The sequence below is a fragment of the Symsagittifera roscoffensis genome, chromosome 6 (genome assembly GCF_963678635.1).
Source record: "Symsagittifera roscoffensis chromosome 6, txSymRosc1.1, whole genome shotgun sequence".
NCBI lineage: Eukaryota > Metazoa > Xenacoelomorpha > Acoela > Convolutidae > Symsagittifera > Symsagittifera roscoffensis.
This window is the reverse complement of record NC_087067.1, coordinates 38,297,880-38,323,044: the sequence shown is the minus strand read 5'-3', so window position 1 is coordinate 38,323,044 and position 25,165 is coordinate 38,297,880. Positions and strand designations below refer to the sequence as shown.

The window sequence follows — 25,165 nt, the reverse complement described above, 5'->3', positions numbered from 1 at the left end:
TCCCAAACTCAGAAAGTTTAACTCAAAATAGTACTATTTTTTGGGAAGTAGGAAAGATTTGTTAAGTTTCGCAATTACTTGCCGCCACGTCTTTAAAAAGTTGAAAGCTCGAGTCTTAAATTGCCGCTTACTTATTCGGATAATGATTGACTTTCGCCAAAATTTTCCAATCACTTTTGGAAGGTTTATTTGTTTATTTACCATTGTGAGCAATTTAACATTCGGTAACGAAAATTACAACCCGTACATGGTTATATGGTTGAATTTTTTTCATTAGAGGAAATGATTGTTTTACCTCAGTGCGTGCGGAGGAGGTGTGTGTGTGGGGGGGACGGGGGTGGAACAAACGGTTTGTTGAATCTGTTCAAAATATACATATGAAATGTCATATTTTCCATATATCTAGCAAACAAGTTTGAGTTGACAAAACTACCAATCGTTTATTTTTGACTTCCACCCAGATTTGACGTAAATTTTGTTACCAATATAATGACATAAACTCCGGACAAACAATCTTATCAAATGGATACACTAATTAGACAGTTGTGTCAAGAATCAAGACCTAACATGATTGAGTCTTCAAGTTGAAAATCAGCGTAAATTATTAGTTTGTTCTTTCATTTTTTCAGTCATCAATTAAAATTCATTGACGACTGATGGGTCAAAAAAGTTAGCTCAGAGGTCGTTGGAGAGAAGAATACTTACAATTTTCCCAGGCGTTTGATTGATAGGTATCTCAGAAGTTTATCAACCACTCCCAAACTCAGAAAGTTTAACTCAAAATAGTACTATTTTTTGGTAAGTAGGAAAGATTTGTTAAGTTTCGCAATTACTTGCCGCCACGTCTTTAAAAAGTTGAAAGCTCGACTCTTAAATTGCCGCTTTCTTATTCGGACAGTGATTGGTTTTCGTCGAAAATTTATAATCCTTATTGGAAGATTCATTTATTCATCTTGAACAATTTAGCATTCGATAACAAAAGTTACAAAACCTATTTGGTAACCCAACTGGCTGATATTTCTACGTGCATTTGTTTTTTATGAGGGGAAATGATTGTTTTACCTCAGTGCGTGCTGAGTATGTGTGTGTGGGGTGGGGGAGGAGAGAGGGTTTGATGAATCTGTTCAAAATATTCAAATGAAATGTCATATTTGCCATAGCAAGCAGGTTTGAGTTGGCAAAACTACCAATTGTTTATTATTGACTTCCGCCCAGATTTGACATAAATGTTACCGATATATTGACATTTACTCCAGACGAACAATATTATCAAATGAATACATTAACTAGACAGTTGTCCCAGGAGTTAAGACCTAATATGATTGGTTCTTCAAGGTAAAAACTGCGTAAATTTTTAATTTGTACTTTCAATTTTTTCAGTCGTTTATAAAAATTCATTTCAATGAAAATGTGATTAAAGTAACTCCAGTTCAATGACGACTGATGGGTCAAAAATTTAGTTGAGAGGTCTTTGGAGAGAAGGTGGGAAAGAAGACTTTTTTCTATGTTCCCAGTCATTTGATTTAAAAGTATCTCAGCTGTTTAACAACCACTCTTAATCTCAGAAGATTCAACTCAAACTGGGCTCTGAGTGCAATTTTCGGGAAGCAAGATTTTTTAAGTTGGGCAGTTACTTGCCGCCACATTTTTGAAATCGTTTAAAGCTCGAATCTTAAATTGCCACTTGTTTACACGGATAATGATTGGCTTTCGCCGATAATTTTTGATCACTATTGGAGGATTTTTTTATTTAATTATTTATTTGATGTGAGCAATTTAATTTTCGATAAAAAATATTACAAAACGTAAATGGTAACCCAACTAGCTGTTATTTCTATGTGCGTTCATTTTTTTTCTTTAGGGCAATTTACTGTTTTACCTCAGTGCGTGCGCAGTGTGTGTGTGCGGGGGGGGGGGGAAGGTGGAAGGGCTTGATGAATCTGTTCGAAAAATATATATGAAATGTCATATTCTCCATATATCAAGTAAGCAGGTTTGATTTGGCTAAACTACCAATCGTTTATTTTGTTTTCCACCCAGATTTGACCTAACTTTTGTTACCAATATAAAAACATAAACTCCAGACAAACAATCTTATCAAATGGATACACTAAGTAGACAGTTGTGTCAGGAATCAAGACCTAATATGATTGGTTCTTCAAAGTGAAAACTGCGTAAATTTTTAATTTGTACTTTCAGTTTTTTCAGTCGTTTATAAAAATCCATTGCAATGAAAAGTGTGAAAAAAAGTAACTTCAATTCATTGACGACTGATGAGTCAAAAACGTAGTTCAGAGTTCGTTGGAGAGAAGACTAATTACAAAGTTCTCAGGCATTTGATTGAAAGGTATCTCAGAAGTTTATCAACCACTCCCAAATCCAGAAAGTTTAACTCAAACTGGTTCTATTTTTTGGGAAGTAAGAGAAATTTGTTAAGTTTCGCAATTGCTTGCCGCCACGTCTTTGAAAAGTTAAAAGCTCGAGCATAAATTTGCTTTTTCTTATGCGGACAGCAATTGGTTTTCGCCGAAATTTTTTAATCACTATTGGAAGTTTTGTTTATTCATCGTGAACATTCGATAACTAAATTTACAAAACGTATTTGGTAACCCAATTGTCTGATTTTTCTACGTGCATTTTTTTCATGAGGATAAATGATTGTTCTACCTCAGTGTGTGAGGAGTATGTGTGTGGGGGGGGGAGGAAAGAGGGTTTCATGAAACTGTTCAGAATATGCATAAGAAACGTCATATTTTCCATAAATCTAGCAAGCTGTTTATTATTGACTTCCGCCCAGTTTTGACATAAATGTTACCGATAGATTGACATTTATTCCAGACGAACAATCCTACCAAACAGATACACTAACCAGACAGTTGCACTAGAAATGATAAGTGATGTGATTGAGTCTTCAAGTTGAAAATTAGCTGTAATTAATAATTAATTGTAGTTTCATTTTCTTCAGGTATCAATTAATTTTCCTTTCTATAAAAAGTTTGAAAAAAGTAACTTCATCTCATTGACGACTGGTGGGACGAGTAGTGCTATTGAATAAAGTAGTTGTGTTCTAATTGAGTGAGAGAACGAATTAGGGATTGAATAGAGCAGTCGGTTCTCACAGTTAGAGAAGAGTGAATGGTCAAGTCAGAGAACTCACCAAAAGTACCTCAAATGAATAGTCATCCGTAGTGACGTTTTTAATTTTAGCAGGTCGTCGAATTCAGTAGTTGCGTGGAATTACTGTGTGTAAGTCGTTAATTAGGATTCTCAAGAGAGAAAGAAAGAGAGAGAGAGAGAGAGAGAGAGAGACAGAGAGAAGGAGAGAGGGAGGGAGAGAGAGAGAGAAAAAGAATTGTTGGTTAAGTTTGTTGGGAGTTGAATTGCAATTAGGCAATTTCGTTGATTGATTGCGGACCCTTTCCTTTTGACTAGAATATTAGAATATTCTGGCCACTTAAAGGTTTCTGTATTTGGACCGATATTTATCTGAATTTAAATACAACTGGAAGTTCTTGTGGTCGTGAGAGTGGACGAGACAGCCTTAAGAGCATTAAAAAAGGGGGCAAGTAACAGAATACAGTACAGGATACCAAGAGAACACTGCGGTGTCGTAGAGAGAGAGAGAGAGAGAGAGAGAGAGAGAGAGAAAGAAAGAGAGAGAGAGAGAGAGAGAGAGAGAGAGAGACAGAGAGACAGAGAGACAGAGAGACAGAGAAACAGATAGAGACAGAGAGACAGAGAGACAGAGAGACAGAGAGAGAGAGAGAGAGAGAGACCGAGAGAGAGACCAAACCTAAAACAGCAATCCCCTAAATCTACACATAGGTAGATTTTGATGGCAGAGAGACCACTGCTATTTTTGCCGTGCATTTCACAGTTCAATTGCAGCGCGGTCTCATTAGCCAGTTCATACGCACTCATATCAGCATTTTCATGCAATTTTAGTTCGAATGAAACGTTTATCAATCTCGTGTTGTTTTTGTAGATTGTTACGCTGTGCCAATGCTGTTCAAAGATATCAATGGTTTCATGTACTAACAATACCAGGGTAGTATCATGAAAAGAGGTTAAAAACCAATACAAATTTCTGCCTTGAACCAATCCTTGAGTATCTAGCTATGATTTTTTCTCCGAATAAAGGTGATCCAACTCCTCAACTTCATTTGTGTCGACCGGTTGAATCAACCCGTACATAATACTACCAGCAATAACTTCGAAACCAGCAGTCCAGCCATCTGTTCTACACTCACTCCAATGCAATTTTCTCTTCGATTTTATTTTATTATCATTAAACCAAACAACTAAACTTGTGTACTATAATCAGGGTCATCGCAAAGGCACATCAACTCTCTCGACTCAGGGTTAAACACCGCCTTAGAAAAATGAGCAAACTCATCTCCCTCCAGATTTCTTCAACCCAAACAATATTTGTTTCTTCCTTTCTTCGTTTATGTCAGCGATTCTACCTCCGACACTGTCAGTTAAGAAACTAGGACTGGATGCTCCTTGTGAGGAAGCATTGGCATCCTGGTTCAACGTAATTAACTTAGCAGCTGGCATAAAACCTTCAACGTAAATCTTTTCAAATGTGGCCTCGATTTCAGAAAACTGGGAAAAAAAGCTTCGTCTTGTATTTTTGAACATTTGCCATATGCGCCAGAAGGTAAATTTTGACCTCGGCGGATTTTCGCTCTGTCTCAGAATTTCGTACAGATTTCAATACATCTATCTGCGCATTCTCGTCAGTTTGAAGTTCGTCACGAATGGGCTGTCATTCCTGTAGAATTCCAGCCATATTTTCGCATTCTGACTTGAAATTCGGTCTCTGTTTTCTGTATCTAATGCATTCTGTCTCTGTTTTGTAGCTTAAGTTTACTTTTTCTGACTAAACTGCCGAAACTAGCTCGATTTTAGTTCTAAATCTGTAACAAAAACTTTGAACTAGTACGTAAGTTATAAACAAAATTTCATTGAGCTTACGATTTCCTATCATTAGAAATTAGCAATTTTGATAGGCTTCACTTGAATTTTCAGTAAATAACAACCCCGGAACAATTTCTGCATAAACTGCCCCATTTTTTTTGTTGGGCGAAAAAAGGTTCTCCAAATATGTGGTTTACACATATTTCGGTCCTTTTCGCATCATTTATGCTTTAAGTTTTCGCGTTTACTTTAACTGTTTTGCGCAAAATTAACCTCGCTAGATGCGCGGCCTCGGTATCGATTAGCAAAACAGATGGTTGAACGAGAAAGGTTTTGTAGAACGATAGGTTTCTTATGGATGTTTCGAAAATTATGATATATCAATTTGCCCAAACTTTAATTTTTCTGGTTTTCAAAAGTTGTTAGTAAATAAACTTCCAAAATTGTGACCAGCGTATAGAACTCAAATTAATAAGGATATGAAAATTTAACCAAAAATAACAAAATTTGGAAGCTTTACAGATCTTATAATAAAATGGAATAAAGATAGTTAAAGTAACTTTTGCATAAATTTCTGAGGTATAGCATATTTAAGACTTGGTTCTCAAATCTTAAATTGTCATTTTTTATGTGGTTATTGCATCATCCAAAAATTATGATCACACTCCAATAACGTATTAATTAGGAACTTGACTTTACCGCTTTTTAAGTAATGCATGTTGATGATGATCCTCGGGGAGGGCATTAGTTACGGAGACCAGAGGGGTTAGAGTTAGGTATACAATTGCAAGTGAGATTTAAAAATCAGTTTTTGCTTCTACTAAAGCAGAAACGGATTTTTCTTCTAAAAATCCGTTAAAGCTTTTACTAAGGCTAGTTTCACCGCGGGTCTACTAAGTGTTCCTAGCACTGTTTTGATTACGCATGAGCGCACAATGCCATCAGGACCGGTAAACATTTCAACAATCTTACCCAGGGGCCATATGCCTCGTGGAGTAAAATCTGCGAGGATCCGCACGAGGTCATGTTTCTCCATGGTTTCCTGTTTTTGGTTCCACTTGGCTCGTTTGATCAGGGTTGGGGCGTATTCTTTTAGTAGTCGCTTCCAGAAGCTGTCTAGTCGGTCCTTGATTTACTTCCAGGATTTGTTGCTTAGTTTCTTGGTATTTGCTTGGTCGGAGATTGAAAATGTGATTGAGTCTTCAAGTTGAAAATTAGCTGTAATTAATAATTAATTGTAGTTTCATTTTCTTCAGGTATCAATTAATTTTCCTTTCTATAAAAAGTTTGAAAAAAGTAACTTCATCTCATTGACGACTGGTGGGACGAGTAGTGCTATTGAATAAAGTAGTTGTGTTCTGATTGAGTGAGAGAACGAATTAGGGATTGAATAGAGCAGTCGGTTCTCACAGTTAGAGAAGAGTGAATGGTCAAGTCAGAGAACTCACCAAAAGTACCTCAAATGAATAGTCATCCGTAGTGACGTTTTTAATTTTAGCAGGTCGTCGAATTCAGTAGTTGCGTGGAATTACTGTGTGTATGTCGTTAATTAGGATTCTCAAGAGAGAAAGAAAGAGAGAGAGAGAGAGAGAGAGAGAGAGAGAGACAGAGAGGAGACAGAGAGAAGGAGAGAGGGAGGGAGAGAGAGAGAGAGAGAAAAAGAATTGTTAGTTAAGTTTGTTGGGAGTTGAATTGCAATTAGGCAATTTCGTTGATTGATTGCGGACCCTTTCCTTTTGACTAGAATATTAGAATATTCTGGCCACTTAAAGGTTTCTGTATTTGGACCGATATTTATCTGAATTTAAATACAACTGGAAGTTCTTGTGGTCGTGAGAGTGGACGAGACAGCCTTAAGAGCCTTAAAAAAGGGGGCAAGTAACAGAATACAGTACAGGATACCAAGAGACCACTGCGGTGTCGTAGAGAGAGAGAGAGAGACAGAGAGACAGAGAGAGAGAGAGAGAGAGACCGAGAGAGAGACCAAACCTAAAACAGCAATCCCCTAAATCTACACATAGGTAGATTTTGATGGCAGAGAGACCACTGCTATTTTTGCCGTGCATTTCACAGTTCAATTGCAGCGCAGTCTCATTAGCCAGTTCATACGCACTCATATCAGCATTTTCATGCAATTTTAGTTCGAATGAAACGTTTATCAATCTCGTGTTGTTTTTGTAGATTGTTACGCTGTGCCAATGCTGTTCAAAGATATCAATGGTTTCATGTACTAACAATACCAGGGTAGTATCATGAAAAGAGGTTAAAAACCAATACAAATTTCTGCCTTGAACCAATCCTTGAGTATCTAGCTAAGATTTTTTCTCCGAATAAAGGTGATCCAACTCCTCAACTTCATTTGTGTCGACCGGTTGAATCAACCCGTACATAATACTACCAGCAATAACTTCGAAACCAGCAGTCCAGCCATCTGTTCTACACTCACTCCAATGCAATTTTCTCTTCGATTTTATTTTATTATCATTAAACCAAACAACTAACTTTGTGTACTATAATTAGGGTCATCGCAAAGGCACATCAACTCTCTCGACTCAGGGTTAAACACCGCCTTAGAAAAATGAGCAAACTCATCTCCCTCCAGATTTCTTCAACCCAAACAATATTTGTTTCTTCCTTTCTTCGTTTATGTCAGCGATTCTACCTCCGACACTGTCAGTTAATAAACTAGGACTGGATGCTCCTTGTGAGGAAGCATTGGCATCCTGGTTCAACGCAATTAACTTAGCAGCTGGCATAAAACTTTCAACGTAAATCTTTTCAAATGTGGCCTCGATTTCAGAAAACTGGGAAAAAAAGCTTCGTCTTGTATTTTTGAACATTTGCCATATGCGCCAGAAGGTAAATTTTGACCTCGGCGGATTTTCGCTCTGTCTCAGAATTTCGTACAGATTTCAATACATCTATCTGCGCATTCTCGTCAATTTGAAGTTCGTCACGAATGGGCTGTCATTCCTGTAGAATTCCAGCCATATTTTCGCATTCTGACTTGAAATTCGGTCTCTGTTTTCTGTATCTAATGCATTCTGTCTCTGTTTTGTAGCTTAAGTTTACTTTTTCTGACTAAACTGCCGAAACTAGCTCGATTTTAGTTCTAAATCTGTAACAAAAACTTTGAACTAGTACGTAAGTTATAAACAAAATTTCATTGAGCTTACGATTTCCTATCATTAGAAATTAGCAATTTTGATAGGCTTCACTTGAATCGACTCGTTTTCAGTAAATAACAACCCCGGAACAATTTCTGCATAAACTGCCCCATTTTTTTTGTTGGGCGAAAAAAGGTTCTCCAAATATGTGGTTTACACATATTTCGGTCCTTTTCGCATCATTTATGCTTTAAGTTTTCGCGTTTACTTTAACTGTTTTGCGCGGCCTCGGTATCGATTAGCAAAACAGATGGTTGAACGAGAAAAGTTTTGTAGAACGATAGGTTTCTTATGGATGTTTCGAAAATTATGATATATCAATTTGCCCAAACTTTAATTTTTCTGGTTTTCAAAAGTTGTTAGTAAATAAACTTCCAAAATTGTGACCAGCGTATAGAACTCAAATTAATAAGGATATGAAAATTTAACCAAAAATAACAAAAATTGGAAGCTTTACAGATCTTATAATAAAATGGAATAAAGATATTTAAAGTAACTTTTGCATAAATTTCTGAGGTATAGCATATTTAAGACTTGGTTCTCAAATCTTAAATTGTCATTTTTTATGTGGTTATTGCATCATCCAAAAATTATGATCACACTCCAATAACGCATTAATTAGGAACTTGACTTTACCGCTTTTTAAGTAATGCATGTTGATGATGATCCTCGGGGAGGGCATTAGTTACGGAGACCAGAGGGGTTAGAGTTAGGTATACAATTGCAAGTGAGATTTAAAAATCAGTTTTTGCTTCTACTAAAGCAGAAACGGATTTTTATTCTAAAAATCCGTTAAAGCTTTTACTAAGGCTAGTTTCACCGCGGGTCTACTAAGTGTTCCTAGCACTGTTTTGATTACGCATGAGCGCACAATGCCATCAGGACCGGTAAACATTTCAACAATCTTACCCAGGGGCCATATGCCTCGTGGAGTAAAATCTGCGAGGATCCGCACGAGGTCATGTTTCTCCATGGTTTCCTGTTTTTGGTTCCACTTGGCTCGTTTGATCAGGGTTGGGGCGTATTCTTTTAGTAGTCGCTTCCAGAAGCTGTCTAGTCGGTCCTTGATTTACTTCCAGGATTTGTTGCTTAGTTTCTTGGTATTTGCTTGGTCGGAGATTGAAGCTGCGGGAGCGTAGATGAATGGCCGCTGCGGGAGCGTAGATGAATGGCCGCCCAAGTAGGAAGTGGTTAGGTGTAAGTGGTAATATGTCATTAATGTCGCAGCTTACATGGGTCAGTGGTCTTGAGTTGATGAGGCCTTCGCATTCTACTTCAACAGTTGAAAAAATATCGCTGGACGGACTGTCCGATCCTAAATTCAATAAAAAGACACGTTTGATGATCGAAACGAGACGTTCCCACACCCCACCAAAATGAAGACCAGATGGTGGATGAAGACGCCACTCGATTGACATCCGCTGAACCTTGGTTGCTATTTCGTCTTTGTTGATATTTAGGGGTTGTTTCATGATTTGTTTACGTGCGGCGACAAATATGCTGCGTTATCCGGAAGAATTAGTGTAGGGGAGCAGGGTCCTGCCATGAGTCTACGAATTGCTGCCAAGCTAATTTCATTTGTTAGATTGTCGGTAGTTTCCAGCTGGATTGCACACGTAAAAACAAGTAAAAATTCAAATGGAGTTTTTTTCTGTGATATCTTTTTCAGCAATGTAGAAGAATGGACCAATGAAGTCAAGTCCGGCGTTCTTGAATGGATGTGGATTAGTTTCCGAGTTTCCGGTCAACGAAGCGCTGTGCGGGTAGATCAGCCATTAAGAGTTTTAAACCATTCCCTTGAAAGCGGCGGCACAAGAAAAAGTGGTGGTGAATGTGTCTCAGGGCTTTTTCTGAGACACAAAAATATGAAACTTTGTTGCAAGCAGTGTCGTACAAACTCGGTGCCGCGGTGCATGCGTTTAAGATGAGCGTTTTTGATCAAAAATTGAATCGAAGGTTCCTTTGCATGTAGACTAATAGTGTACTTGGTTGCATCTGGCATTGGTGAATGCCTCAGTCGTCCTCGCGTAAGAATAAGATTGCCATCCATGAATGGTGAGTATGGCAGTAAAGCATTTTTGTAGTCCAATGCTTTGTTAGTAGTTTAACATTCAATAATATCAGGGAAAGTAGCGTGTTCGATTGCTCGTAGAGTAGAGTTTTAGCCATCTCCCGGTCGTCAATTTTTAAATTACGTTTTCGTTTTTTTTTTGCTGAAGAATGTCCTTGGACTGTATAACACGCGCAGTTGCGCGCAGTAGAAAAAGCCAACCGGAAAATCTCGAAACATCAATGATCGGTTCCTTTTTTGCGCTGGTAAAAATGTTTTCCTGTTTCGCTATAGCGTTGGTATGTAGAATTGTTTTGTCAACTTTCGGTGTAGTAGTTCTCTCCTTATCTGTAGAGGTGAAAACCGGCCGAGTAAATGTGTCGTCCTGTAGTTTGGGTTGAGGCCAAACAAATTCTGGTGAGCGTAGAACTTCCGCTGGTTGCAACCAAAGTTGTTCCAGGTCCTGAAGAAAAATACCTCTCGTAGCGTGATCGGCCGAGTTCCATTTACTTCTCTCCTTATCTGTAGTTACGAAAACCAGTTGAGTAAACTGTGTCGTTCGGTAGTTTTAGTTGAGGCCAATCAGATTCTGGTAAGAGTAGAAATTCCGATGGTTGCAACCAATGTTGTTCCACGTACTAACGCGCGATACTTCTTGTAGTGTGATCGGCCGGGTTCCATTTACCGGGTATATGATGCCACTGTTGGGCTTCAGAAACTGACAGAATTTCATCTATGCAACACCGCCGTACTATCCGTCCAAAAATGAATGGCGTCAAAAATTAGTGGAGATTTTTGGGTTGTAAAATTGCAAAGACGTGCATCAATTACTGCAGCTTGCAATCAAAGCTTGGACAAACTTTCTTGATTAAAGGGTGCGACCTTGGTTCTTCCCATCATAAATTATGATTGTTTATGGGCTAGGTTCGAAATACGTATGCAAGCTGCCATGGTGCACTGAGAAGCATCGGTGAAAACCTGTAGTTGTATATCGCTGTGTATGTAGATTTGGCCTATGAATCTAGGTAATTTCACATTATTATGTTGTCCACACTGTCGGGTCCATTTTGGATAATCGTGATGTATTCATGAGGAACTTCTTGATCTCAACTTATACCAGAACGCCAAAGCTGTTGAAGCAGTATTTTGAGAGTTATGACAAATGAAGCTATCAATCCCAGAAGATTAAAGATTCTGACTACAAAAGACAAAATTTTAAATAGAGACATTTCTTTGGCCCTTTAAATTTTTTCAGTACGGGGTGAATGATGAGTGTGTCATTCATTTTATGCCTTTTCACTCCTGAAACCCGATGAGTAGTACTCTTGTTTTCAGTTTAGAGTTTGTTGAGGAAATCAAGCTTCTCCGTACTACGCGATATGAACTTGGTAAAATTGAACCCTCCTTTTTGGAGTGCCACCTTTAAAGCTTCAGCTGATCATTTGGCTTCCAGTATTTTGTCCTAGAAATGAACGAAGTCATCCATGTAGAAGCTGTCATGAATTAGTGGCTGTATGTTGGGTTCGTTATTGCAGAAGTCGACAGCTGTTCGATGAAGTGCGAAAATGGCTATTGTGGGCGAGCATTTAGCTCCAAAGACGAGAGGGGTATACTGACTTTGCCCAAGTCCCTGATTAGTCTCCCACAAGAATCGTACTAAATTTTGATCGTTTTCTTTTATGCCTATCCGCTTAAACACTGCTATTGGTTTTCTCTAAACCTCCTTAGCAAAACAAACATGTTATAAAGTAGATCCGGTGCGGTCTCTAAACACGAATTGAGAGAAATGCCTTTAGTTTCGACGCAGCATTTATTACAGGTCGAACTTCTCCAGCTTTCTGGGGATTCAAAATTGCATGATGCGGTAGGTACCATATTCGTAACGGTGGTGGATCTAGGAAAGTTACGGGTATCACGTAACCTTTGTCAATATCAGTTGAAAATGATTTGTCGTTGAGTTGCATCATGAGTTTGTGCTTTTGTAGTCGTCCTTGTAGCGATTCAAATTGAGCTTTAGCAACAATTTAGCTATTTTGCATCGTTATGGTGTTCTTTCAAAGCAAAGTGATTCATTAGCGAGTTCCATCAGTTTGAATGCTTTGTCTCATAAACTCTAACTGTTTGGTATGTTTGCTTGAAAGTGGTCCTTTAGTTACGTTACAAGTTGTGCCGGATTTTTTGACCTTCCAATTTTTTTTCTTTGTCTTACTTTAAGTCTGAAATTGGTTAGATGACAATTGCACTGCTGATCTAAAGACTTTTTTTAAACGGGCCGGTTATTGTCCATCCCAGCAAGTTGCGCCTTCCTTACAGACTGCCCTTCAAAAGTTCCTTCTCCGCAATATGCCAGAAAGTGTCGACGCCGAGTAGAATGTGTGACGAAATGTCGACGAGGTTAGGAAATGCAATGTTTCGTAGAAGGTCATACCGGGAGGATACGTTTTTCAGTTTCAGTTTTGCTTAACCTATCAAATCGAAGTTGAGCGTTTCCACCGAGTAAACTGATTGCAGAGTAAATGCAGCAGAAGTAGAGTTGAAAAATCCAAGGTGTAGTTGAACCAGATTTGACGAAACAATGTCCTCACTGAAAGCACGAATGCTTAATTCAACTGTTCGACTGGCCTTAAATTGTAAGGTATCAGTTGTGCATTTCAGGATATAAGAACAGCTGCTACAATTTTCAGAGCAAGGAACCGCTTGGTTGTTGTTGACTAAAGTAATGGACAAAAACTGGAGTTGATTCTTCAAACCAGATTTTGTATTCACTCGGTTTTATCATGGTTCATAAGACAAACAGAGTGGTGTTTTTCCCCGCAGTTATCTACGATACGATGTCTTGCAGAAGTACAGTCAGTTGACCGATGGTTAACCAGGCAGTTGAAGCCCAACTGCTTACTCTTCACTAACTGAGACTTTGTTGCGTAGTAAGCTTTACAAAAGCTGGGCAGTGTCTAATGTAGTGATCTTCATTGTCCAGCGGACATAATTTTTTTCGGTTTAATTAGTTCTTTCTTGAAAATATTCTTTTCTTCGGTATGCTGGCTGTTACGCATGGTTACGAAAGGTTTTTGTTGTTGATTGTTTGTTGTATCTTTTTTTCCCGTAAAAGGGCGTGGTGCATCGGGTAAAGTTTTTAGCTTTTCGCAAGCTCTAGGGTAGTTGTTAAGCCAGTCCGTGAGATCTTTGAGTGTGGGATTGTACATCTCATTTTGTGCACAGTATTCTTCTCATTTGAACACGATTGCAGGAGGAAGTTTAGAGCGAGCACGTCGAGAAAGGTTACTCGAGTTCATAAGGGACTTGTTTTTGTTTGGTTCGAAAATGTGCACCAGCTTACGTAGAAAAGCAGCGAGCCTGACGAACATTTGAGGCTCATTAAAATGCAGTTTTTGAAAAATTTCCAGCTCCTTAGTAAAAACTGCAACAACGAATTTAGGGTTACCACATCTTCGCATTAGCTCCTCTGTTGCTTGAATATACTGTAAAAAATTCGTGTCGTAGCTCTCTACAACGTTTTTGGGGGTTATCGACACACAATGGCTGCAGTTGAGTTCTTTTCCAACATCAGAAACTTTGGATTGTTTCCTATTGCAGTTTGGAACAGCTCAAACCAGTTATTCTATTTTAATGGATTACCGTTGAACTTTGAGAGCTTAAAATCAGGAACCTTTGAGACTACAATGAAACGTGTGGTTGCTCGTGTTTTGGTCAGTACAACGGAGGCCGTGATTGACTGGAGTCACGATTCTTGATCACGGTCGATTCGTAAAGAGCACGTTGAGACCATTAGCACCAGTCTGTGCCTGTTGTAGTGATGGATTCAATGGGTATTGATCCTTACCAGATAACTCTAGGTTCTCATAGGAACCAAGTCGATCGTATATATCATCACATTGTCGTCGATGTTCTGGCCACCGAACATGTTGCATAGATCTCGAGTTCTCTGTCGTAGTGTAAACTCCTTGAGCAGTGTAGTCGTAGCAGATTGGCTGGCGAAACGCAAACGGGTCAGATGGTACCGTTGTTGCAGTAGTATTAAAACTAATGGCTGCCGTAGAAACGTTGTACGTGTTGTTATAAGTTGGAAAGCTACTGCTGGCAGAGTAGAGAGACCGAAGGAGTCATCTATCTGTATCCCAATGTAGTGTTTTTTGTATCGTCGCATTTGTTTCATTAGCGAACATTTGCGGCTTTGTAGAGTGTAGTCATCACTTAGAAGATTTTGCACGTCTGCTAGAGGGCACGAAGCTATGTCATCTGCAAATTCTTGCAGTTCTTGCATTTTTTGATATTGGGCATGATTTCTCAAGTGTAAAAACGTAAGCTTTGATTATTTGATATAAATAACTTAATCAAAGTTCCTGAGCTGAGTGGCCGTTGACATTCGAACGAGCTGCTGCTAATTTGATGGTTGAAGAGGAACAGAATTTCAACATCCTCGAATTCCGTAGATCGTGTAATTTTGCTGCTAAGTTATCGTTCAAGGCTCTCATGAGAAGTGTAGCGAAACGTCCAATTGTTTATGAGCGCTTGTTGTGAGATTTTTGGAGCCATCGTTAAAGCAGTGAAAAAATTATAGAAATGGTTCACATGAGCTCAGTTTTGACAAAAGTGGAACGCAAAGACCTAGCTTCATTTAAAATTCCACGCCGATACAATATTTTAAGTTTTTCAATCCAGTTTTCGTTGCATATTGTCTGTGGTTTGCATTTAGAATTAGACATGTAGACAGGATTAGGCATCAGACAGGATTATACATTAGCACTCAGTTTCACTGTGCCGTAAAATAGTTTTAATTTCAAAAGATGTCATTGTTGCGAACAAAAAACGCTACTACTTGAACTCATGCCTCAGCCGATTTAACCCAAAACCTGCAGACGAACAGAGATGTTTTTATCATATGATACAAAAGCAAGGACACTTAGACAACATACTGGCTTGGCGTTTTGACGAAACAATGTCCTCACTGAAAGCACGAATGCTTAATTGAACTGTTCGACTGGCCTTTCATTGTAAGGTATCAGCTGTGCATTTCAGGACATAAGAACATCTGCTACAATTTTAGTCTTCACAATTCATGAACACGGTCGATCAGTAAAGAGCACGTTGAGACCATTAGCACCAGTCTGTACCTGTTGTAGTGATGGATTCAGTGGGTATTGTTACTGGCTGAGATTTTCGTTGTTGCTTGTTTGTCGAAACTTTGTTTTCCGTAAAAGGATGTGGTGCATCGGGTAAAGTTTGGAAGTTTTTGCAAGCTCCAGAGTAGTTGTTAAGCCAGTCCGTGAGATCTTTGAGTGTAGCATCGTCAATCTCACTTTGTACGCAGTATTCTTCTCAATTGAACACGACTGCAGGAGGAAGTTTAGAGCGAGCAATTCGAGTAATGTTACTCGAGTTCATGAGGGACTTGTACTTGTTTAGTTCGAAATTGTGCACAAGCTTACGTAAAAAAGCAGCGAGCCTGATGAATTTTTGAGGTTCATTAAAATGCAGTTGTTGAAAAATTTCCAGCTCCTTAGTAAAAACTGCAACAACGAATTTAGGGTTGCCACATCTGCGCATTAGCTCCTCTGTTGCTTGAATATTCTGTGAAAATTTCGTGTCGTAGCTCTCCACGACATTTTTGGGGGTTATCGACACAAAATGGCTGCAGTTAAGTTATTTTCCCACATCAGAAACTTGGGATTGTTTCCTATTGCAGTTTGGAGCAGCTCAAACCAATTATTCTTTTTTAATGGATTACCGCCGAACTTTGGGAGCTTAATATCAGGAAGCTTGAAAGCTTTGAGAATATAATGAAACTTGTGGTTGCTCGTGTTCTGATGAGTACAACGGAGGCCGTGATTGACTGGAGTCACAATTCATGAACACGGTCGATCCGTAAAGAGCACGTTGAGACCATTAGCACCAGTCTGTACCTGTTGTAGTGATGGATTCAGTGGGTATTGATCCTTTCCAGATAACTCTAGGTTCTCATAGGAACCAAGTCGATCGTATACATTATCACATTGTCGTTGATGTGCTCGCCATGGAACCTGTTGCATAGATCTCGAGTTCTCTGTCGTAGTGTAAACTCCTTGAGTAGTGTAGTCGTAGCAGATTGGCTGGCGAAACGCAAACGGGTCAGATGTTACCGTTGTTGTAGTAGTATTAAAACTAATGGCTGCCGTAGAAACGTTGTACGTGTTGTTATAAGTTGGAATGCTACTGCTGGCTGGGATTGTATGTGAAGATAAGTGCAGAGTAGAGAGACTGGAGGAGTCATCTATCTACATCCCAATGTAGTGTTTTTCGTATCGTCGCATCTGTTTCCTTAGCGAACATTTGCGGCTTTGTAGTGTGTAGTAATCGCTTAGAAGATTTTGCACGTCTGCTAGAGGGCACGAAGCTATATCATTTGCCATTTCTTGCAGTTCTTGCAGTTTTTGATATTGGGGATGATTTCTCGGGTGTAAAAACGCAAGCCTTGTTTATTTAATAAAAATAACTTAATGAAAGTTCCTGAGCTGAGTGGCCATTGATATTCGAACAAGCTGCTGCTAATTTGATGGTTGAAGAGGAACAGAATTTCAACATCCTCGAATTCCGTAGATCGTGCAATTTTGCTGCTAAGTTATCGTTCAAGGCTCTCATGAGAAGTGTAGCGAAACGTCCAATTGTTTATGAGCGCTTGTTGTGATATTTTTGCAGCCATCGTTAAAGCAGTGAAAAAAATATAGAAATGGTTAACAAGAGCTCAATTTTGACAAAAGTCGAACGCAAAGACCTAGCTTCATTTGGAGTTCCACGCCGATACAATATTGAAAATTTTCCAATCCAGTATGCTTTGCATATTGTCTGTGGTTTGCATTCACGGTTGGACATGTAGACAAAATTAGGCATCAGACAGGATTAGACATTAACACTGCAGTTTTACTGTGCCCTATGCAAATTTTAATTTCAAAAAATGTCATTGTTACGAACAAAAAACGCTACTACTTGAACTCTTGCCTCGGCCGATTCAACCCAAAAACTGCAGACCAACTGAGATGGTTTTATCATATGATACAAAAGCAATGACACTTAGACATTGTACTGGCTAGGCGTTTTGACGAAACAATGTCCTCACTGAAAGCACGAATGCTTAATTCAACTGTTCGAACTCCTTTCATTGTAAGGTATCAGCTGTGCATTTCAGAACATGAGAACAGCTGCCACAATTTTCAAAGCAAGGAACCGCTTGGTTGTAGTTGACTAAAATAATGGACAAAAATCGGAGTTAATTTTTCAAACCAGTTTTTGTATTCACTCGGTTTTATCATGATTCTTAAGCAAAACAGAGTGGTGTTTTGCCCCGCAGTTATCTTTGATACAAAGTCTTGCAGAAGCAAAGTCATTTGACCGATGGTTACCCAGGCAGTTTACGCCCAACTGCTTACTCTTCACTAACTGAGACAAAAGCTGGGCAGTGTCCAATGTAGTGATCTTTATTGTCCAGTGGACATATTTTTTTTTCGATTTAATTGGTTCATTCTTGAAATTATTCTTTTCTTTGGTATGCTGGCTGTTACGCATGATTACGAAAGGTTTTTGTTGTTGCTTGTTTGTCGAAACTTTGTTTTCCGTAAAAAGATGTGGTGCATCGGGTAAAGTTTGGAAGTTTTTGCAAGCTCCAGAGTAGTTGTTAAGCCAGTCCGTGAGATCTTTGAGTGTAGCGTCGTCAATCTCACTTTGTACGCAGTATTCTTCTCAATTGAACACGACAGCAGGAGGAAGTTTAGAGCGAGCAATTCGAGTAATGTTACTCGAGTTCATGAGGGATTTGTACTTGTTTAGTTCAAAATTGTGCGCCAGCTTACGTAGAAAAGCAGCGAGCCTGATCAATATTTGAGGTTCATTAAAATGCAGTTGTTGGAAATTTTCCAGCTCCTTACTAAAAACTGCAACAACGAATTTAGGGTTGCCACATCTGCGCATTAGCTCCTCTGTTACTTGAATGTTCTGTGGAGAATTCGTTTCGTAGCTCTCCACAACGTTTTTGGGGGTTATCGACACAAAATGGCTGCAGTTAAGTTATTTTCGCACATCGGAAACTTGGGATTGTTTCCTATTGCAGTTTGGAACAGCTCAAACCAATTATTCTATTTTAATGGATTACCGTCGAACTTTGGGAGTTTAATATCAGGAAGCTTGAAACCTTTGAGAATATAATGAAACGTGTGGTTGCTCGTGTTCTGATGAGTACAACGGAGGCCGTGATTGACTGGAGTCACAATTCTTGAACACGGTCGATCCGTAAAGAGCACGTTGAGACCACTAGCACCAGTCTGTGCCTGTTGTAGTGATGGATTCAGAGGGTATTGATCCTTTCCAGATAACTCTAGGTTCTCATAGGAACCAAGTCGATTGTATATATCATCACATTGACGATATGCTGGCCATGGAACCTGTTGCATTGATCTCGAGTTCTCTGTCGTAGTGTAAACTCCTTGGGTAGTGTAGTCGTAGCAGATTGGCTGGCGAAACGCAAACGGGTCAGATGTTACCGTTGTTGTAGTAGTATTGAAACTAATGGCTGTCGTAGAAACGTTGTACGTGTTGTTATAAGTTGGAATGCTACTGCTGGCTGGGATTGTAAGTAAAGATATGTGCAGAGTAGAGAGACTGGAGGAGTCATCTATCTACATCCCAATGTAGTGTTTTTAGTCTCGTCGCATTTGTTTCATTAGCGAACATTTGCGGCTTTGTAGTGTGTAGTCATCGCTTAGAAGATTTTGCACGTCTGCTAGAGTGCACGAAGCTAAATCATTTGCCATTTCTTGCAGTTCTTGCAATTTTTGATAATGGGGATGATTTCTCGGGTGTAAAAACGTAAGCCTTGATTATTTGATTAAAAAATTTTAATGAAAGTTCCTGAGCTGAGTGGCCATCGACATTCGAACGAGCTGCTGCTAATTTGATGGTTGAAGAGGAACAGAATTTCAACATCCTCGAATTCCGTAGGTTGTGCAATTTTGCTGCTAAGTTATCGTTCAAGGCTCTCATGAGAAGTGTAGCGAAACGTCCAATTGTTTATGGGCGCTTGTTGTGATACTTTTGCAGCCATCGTTAAAGCAGTGAAAAATATATAAAAATGGTTCACAAGAGCTCAATTTTGACAAAAGTCGAACGCAAAGACCTAGCTTCATTTAAAATTCCACGCCGATACAATATTTTAAGTTTTTCAATCCAGTTTTTGTTGCATATTGTCTGTGGTTTGCATTTAGAACTAGACATTTAGACAGGATTAGCCATCAGACAGGATTATACATTAGCACTGCAGTTTCACTGTGCCGTAAGCAAATTTTAATTTCAAAAGATGTCATTGTTACGAACAAAAAACGCTACTACTTGAACTCATGCCTCAGCTGATTTAACCCAAAACCTGCAGACGAACTGAGATGTTTTTATCAAATGATACAAAAGCAGGGACACTTAGACAACATACTGGCTTGGCGTTTTGACGAAACAATGTCCTCACTGAAAGCACGAATGCTTAATTCAACTGTTCGACTGGCCTTTCATTGTAAGGTATCAGCTGTGCATTTCAAGACATAAGAACAGCTGCTACAATTTTCAGAGCAAGGAACCGCTTGGTTGTTGTTGACTAAAGTAATGGACAAAAACTGGAGTTGATTTTTCAAGCCAGATTTTGTATTCACTCGGTTTTAGCCTGATTTCTAAGTAAAACAGAGTGGTGTTTTGCCCCGCAGTTATCTTTGATACAATGTCTTCCAGAAGTAAATTCATTTGACCGATGGTTACCCAGGCAGTTGAAGCCCAACTGCTTACTCTTCACTAACTGAGACTTTGTAGTGTGTAGTCATCGCTTAGAAGATTTTGCACGTCTGCTAGAGAGTACGAAGCTATATCATTTGCCATTTCTTGCAGTTCTTCCAATTTTTGATGTTGGGGATGATTTCTCGGGTGTAAAAACGTAAGCCTTCATTATTTGATAAAAATAACTTAAAGACAGTTTCTGAGCTGAGTGGCCGTTGATACTCGAACGAGCTGCTGCTAATTTGATGGTTGAAGAGAAACAGAATTTCAACAACCTCTAATTCCGTAGATTGTGCAATTTTGCTGCTAAGTTATCGTTCAAGGCTCTCATGAGAAGTGTAGCGAAACGTCCAATTGTTTATGAGCGCTTGTTGTGATATTTTTGCAGCCATCGTTAAAGCAGTGAAAAAAAAATAGAAATGGTTCACAAGAGCTCAATTTTGACAAAAGTCGAACGCAAGACCTAGTTTCATTTGAAGTTCTACGCCGATACAATATTGAAAACTTTCCAATCCAGTATGTTTTGCATATTGTCTGTGGTTTGCATTTACGATTGGACATGTAGACAAGATTAGGCATCAGACAGGATTAGACATTAACACTGCAGTTTTACTGTGCGGTAAGCAAATTTTAATTTCAAAAAATGTCATTGTTACGAACAAAAAACGCTACTACTTGAACTCATGCCTCAGCCAATTTAACCCAAAAACTGCAGACGAACTGAGATGTTTTTATCATATGATACAAAAGCAATGACACTTAGACAACATACTGGCTAGGCGTTTTGACGAAACAATCTCCTCACTGAAAGCACGAAAGCTTAATTCAACTGTTCGACTGGCCTTTCATTGTAAGGTATCAGCAGTGCATTTCAGAATATAAGAACAGCTGCTACAATTTTCAGAGCAAGGAACCGCTTGGTTGTTGTTGACTAAAGTAATGGACAAAAATTAGAGTTGATTTTTCAAACCAGATTTTGTATTCACTCGGTTTTATCCTGATTCCTAAGTAAAACAGAGTGGTGTTTTGCCCCGCAGTTATCTTTGATACAATGTCTTGCAGAAGTAAAGTCATTTGACCGATGGTTACCCAGGCAGTTGAAGCTCAACTGCTTACTCTTCACTAACTGAGACTTTGTTGCGTAGTTAGCTTTACAAAAGCTGGGCAGTGTCCAATGTAGTGATCTTTATTGTCCAGCGGACATAATTTTTTTCGATTTCATTGGTTCATTCTTGAAAGTATTCTTTTCTTCGGTATGCTGGCTGTTACGCATGATTACGAAAGATTTTCGTTGTTGCTTGTTTGTCGAAACTTTGTTTTCCGTAAAAGGGTGTGGTGCATCGGGTAAAGTTTCGAAGTTTTTGCAAGCTCCAGAGTAGTTGTTAAGCCAGTCCGTGAGATCTTTGAGTGTAGCATCATCAATCTCACTTTGTACGCAGTATTCTTCTCAATTGAACACGACTGCAGGAGGAAGTTTAGAGCGAGCAATTCGAGTAAATTTACTCGAGTTCATGCGGTCCTTGTACTTGTTTAGTTCGAAATTGTGCACCAACTTACGTAGAAAAGCAGCGAGCCTGATCAATATTTGAGTTTCATTAAAATGCAGTTGTTGAAAATTTTCCAGCTCCTTAGTAAAAACTGCAAAAACGAATTTAGGGTTGCCACATCGCGCATTAGCTCCTCTGTTGCTTGAATATTCTGTGAAAAATTCGTGTCGTAGCTCTCCACGACGTTTTTGAGGGTTATCGACACAAAATGACTGCAGTTAAGTTATTTTCCCACATCAGAAACTTGGGATTGTTTCCTATTGCAGTTTGGAACAGCTCAAACCAATTATTCTATTTTAATGGACTACCGTCGAACTTTGGGAGCTTAATATCAGGAAGCTTGAAATCTTTGAGAATATAATGAAAAGTGTGGTTGCTCGTGTTCTGGTGAGTACAACGGAGGCCGTGATTGACTGGAGTCACAATTCTTGAACACGGTCGATCCGTAAAGAGCACGTTGAGACCATTAGCACCAGTCTGTGCCTGTTGTAGTGATGGATTCAGTGGGTATTGATCCTTTCCAGATAACTCTAGGTTCTCATAGGAACCAAGTCGATCGTATATATCATCACTTTGTCGTCGATGTGCTGGCCATGGAACCTGTTGCATAGATCTCGAGTTCTCTGTCGTAGTGTAAACTCCTTGGGTAGTGTAGTCGTAGCAGATTGGCTGGCGAAACGCAAACGGGTCAGATGTTACCGTTGTTGTAGTAGTATTGAAACTAATGGCTGCCGTAGAAACGTTGTACGTGTTGTTATAAGTTGGAATGCTACTGCTGGCTGGGATTGTATGTGAAGATAGGGGCAGAGTAGAGAGACTGGAGGAGTCATCTATCTACATCCCAATGTAGTGTTTTTAGTCTCATCGCATTTGTTTCATTAGCGAACATTTGCGGCTTTGTAGTGTGTAGTCATCGCTTAGAAGATTTTGCACGTCTGCTAGAGTGCACGAAGATATATCATTTGCCATTTCTTGCAGTTCTTGCAATTTTTGATAATGGGGATGATTTCTCGGGTGTAAAAACGTAAGCCTGGATTATTTGATAAAAACAACTTAATGAAAGTTCCTGAGCTGAGTGGCCATTGACATTCGAACGAGCTGCTGCTAATTTGATGGTTGAAGAGGAACAGAATTTCAACATCCTCGAATTCCGTAGATCGTGTAATTTTGCTGCTAAGTTATCGTTCAAGGCTCTCATGAGAAGTGTAGCGAAACGTCCAATTGTTTATGAGCGCTTGTTGTGATATTTTTGCAGCCATCGTTAAAGCAGTGAAAAAAATATAGAAATGGTTCACAAGAGCTCAATTTTGACAAAAGTCGAACGCAAAGACCTAGCTTTATTTGAAGTTCCACACCGATATAATATTGAAAATTTTCCAATCCAGTATGCTTTGCATATTGTCTGTGGTTTGCATTCACGGTTGGACATGTAGACAAGATTAGGCATCAGACAGGATTAGACATTAACACTGCAGTTTTACTGTGCCCTATGCAAATTTTAATTTCAAAAAATGTCATTGTTACGAACAAAAAACGCTACTACTTGAACTCTTGCCTCGGCCGACTTAACCCAAAAACTGCAGACGAACGTTTTAAAGGATTTAACCATCCACCCCTCCGATAATCGAAAATTTAACCTGTCTCTCAAACCCCACCTTTTTAACTGATATATCCCCTGGTCCAGTCCAGTCGGAGCAGCTAATTTCCCTGGGCTGAATCATATTTAGAGCACGGCAGTGTCGCCATAAGACTGGCTCACAGCCTCGACTTTGAAAAAGTTTTCCCGTTACTCGCTGAGATGTTTTTATCATATGATACGAAAGCAATGACACTTAGACAACATACTGGCTTGGTGCTTTGCCGAAAAATGCGACGACATGAAAATAAATTGAGGTGGACTAAGCTACTGCATTAGAGTGACGCTATTCTAATCAGAGTCAACTGGTACTGCCGTATGAGAAGCTACTAAAAACCTTCTTAAAAACTTACTTAGAAGCTCTAAACAACTACTAAATTTCGTAGCCAACAGAAAATTGAAAAAGTGTCAATGAACACAAAGAAACAAAAAAAACTTGTATATTGATCACTATCAAGCTTTGAAATTGAAATTCCAGATAATGGCTTTAAAGCTCGTAGAACATTGAGAAAAAAAATATGATCGCCACTTTTTGATAGAAATAATTCAATTTCATGTTAAAATCCGCTTGAAACTCTAGAAAATATAATTTACTTGAAAAACTGGAATACGATCAGATTTTTGTCACCTTCTGCTGTTCAATACTGGGGTTTCTTCTTGCTTTCAAGAGAGGAAATCAAATGCATATAGAAAGAAATGAAAGGTCAAACTGTGAAAAATCAAATTTGAGCATGAACAAATTTCAAGATTTTTCCTGCAAAAAAAAACAAAAATCATCACTGACACCTGGGAAACCAAACAATGTTCATGCATAAATGGAGTATTGAACAACAAGTCAGACCATTCTCAACAACACCTAACCGAATTAAACGAAGCGCTGCCCGAGCAAGGGCTATAAAAACAACACTACGACGATTAACAACGACAATAAATACATGTATGCAGGAAAGGGAAAAACATTTTTCAAAAAGGAATTTTAACAGCGGCACCAAATTCAGTAACCTTGTTTCCCCTAGGGATGTTTGGTACGAACCACTCAAAGTTTTTTTGTTACGACCTTTGAAATTGAGTAGGAACTTTGTATTCGGGTGTATTTCAGTTTTTCTTTTTTTTATTTTCCACGCAAAATCAGCTACCACAAATAATCTTCGGATTGATCTGAGTGATATATCCTATTAAGGTTCTTTCTGTCGTGATTCGAATGACAATAAAAAATGTTGTGCTGAGAAAAACCGGTACAAAATTTTTCGTTATTTCAAGCGAGTAAAGCGAGCGAGCAGGTTTATAAAACCCTATTTTTGCTTGAGAAAAGTTTTTAGGCGCCATTTTGTTAATCAAAAAATAGTTTTTTTTAAATTTTTTTTTGTTTTTTTAAATACTATTTTTTTCTACAAAAATTGTCCAATTTGCTTATTTTACTTGGACCGTTGAGTATGTGTAGGTTCTAGTTTTTCGTTCATATCCTTTTATCACACCATGCAGAAAAGACGACGCTAATTTGAAAAAAAATTTTGTGTTTTTTAAAGACTGATCGAAACATTCTGAGCTGTTTGCACAGTAACCGGCTATCCTTATTCCTACTTCAGAAATTAGATACCATTGTTGATTGAACTAGAACGAAGTGAGACTGAAATGCTACTCAATCTTCTATGATTCTTCTTAATTTCGATTACGGTATAGCTTATATGACACCTGCACACAAATTCAAAAAACCATATGATTTTCGAAAACTCAACGAAGTATATAAGAAGCTTCTGATTTCGATGAATTAGGTGCAAAAATAAATAATAACTAAGCTCGGTATAGTGTTTGTAAAAAGTGTTTCAACTATTTTGTTTGTTTTTGGTTCCCCGTCTGAATTTTGTTTTTCGGATTTCTTCAGTATTTCGGATTCTATCCAGTTTTTCTCAGAATTTTAAAAAAATTTGCTCAGCACGATTTAAAAAAGTTAGCAAAATAAAAAACCGTACGAATTGTAAAACTCTCGTTTAATTTTCAGAAACAGCCGCGCTATTTTACTTTCAGTGAGAGATTATTGCAA

General features: G+C 38.7%; 1 protein-coding gene across 1 annotated transcript in view; it reads right to left on the bottom strand.

Moving 5' to 3' along the window:
- LOC134848472 (splicing factor 1-like) overlaps nt 1-25,165 on the bottom strand; it is a 182,939-nt gene that overhangs the window by 60,080 nt on the left and 97,694 nt on the right. The gene's annotated exons all lie outside the window — the stretch shown is intronic.